Source organism: Mastomys coucha, unplaced genomic scaffold (genome assembly GCF_008632895.1).
Source record: "Mastomys coucha isolate ucsf_1 unplaced genomic scaffold, UCSF_Mcou_1 pScaffold21, whole genome shotgun sequence".
Lineage (NCBI taxonomy): Eukaryota > Metazoa > Chordata > Mammalia > Rodentia > Muridae > Mastomys > Mastomys coucha.
In genome coordinates, this window is record NW_022196904.1 from 9,412,356 (window position 1) to 9,413,577 (window position 1,222).

Sequence of the window (1,222 nt, forward strand, 5' to 3'; positions counted from 1 at the left end):
TTAAGATAGGATAGATGACATAGAAGGTTCTATTTAATTGACAAAGATAATGGATGGGATGTTAAGTTCATCTTGTAATAATTATGGTAATATTTGTGTTCTTTTTATATCTGAGGCAAGAATATTTAATTGGACAGAAAAGGGGAAGTAGCCCCAGATAGCTCTGGGGCTCTTTTTAATTTGATGTTAATTCTGCTCTCCTGTGATGGGCTGTGAACAAGGAATGATGATTTCATGTGCCCACCTTCCCATCTTAATCGGTAAGATAAGGCTAGAGTCAGTGTTTTGGCAGAAAAAGGAAAGGTGGAGCTGAAATTTAGGAGAGAGATGAAGGAGTAGTGGGAGAGAGAGAGGACAGAGGAGGAGGTGGAAAGGAAAGTGGAGCAGAAGCTTGTGGCTTTGAGAAACCGCAAGTTATAAGGGTTCTCATAGATGGCTAAATAGGAAATAGTAGAATGGAAAGTTGGTAGTATAGTGGTAGGTCTGCCCAGTCTAGGCGCACAGTATGTATTCATATTAACTGAGTGTGTTTTCATTTCTGGCACATTTTTTGGGTTGGAGAATTCCCATGACATCTTACAGCTGGATCTCATGGAGGCATTTTGGCAACTGAAGCTCCTTTCTCTGTGATAAATCCAGATTGTGTTAAGTTGACATAAAACCAGCCAGTATAGAAGCCACCCCAGAGACACTTAGCCACTTGATTCTGGGCCCATAACTGGTCTGCTTCTCAGTGTCCACGAAGACAGGTTTTAATTCTGATGCACTCTACTGAAACCAGGGCCAGGATAAAGGAGACTTAGTAGTTTAGCCACACCAGGGAATCCTGATATGGAGTCACAACAAGTCAACTTTTAATGTGCTCCAGCTACGTGTGATTTTTTTTCTAAGAGTCTGAATCTCACAAGAGTTGATGCCTAAGAAAACAGAAGTCAGCTTCACAGACTCAGCACCCATTTTTCTTTACACCCTGCCTGATGGGGACATCTGGACCAGTTTGGGCAACATCAACTATTTGTACCAGAACCTACAAAAACATCCTTCCAAAGTTGGTAGTAATATTCACCTCCCAAAGGAGAAAACTGAGTCCCAGACGTGCTCAGTAGCTTGCTGTTTTGAACAGAGCCAGATCATGGTTGACTGGGACTCTTTAAATTCCAACCCAGATACTATAAACATTGTGGTAACAGGGTCCCTTGTAGTCTCCGTGGACAACTCCAGA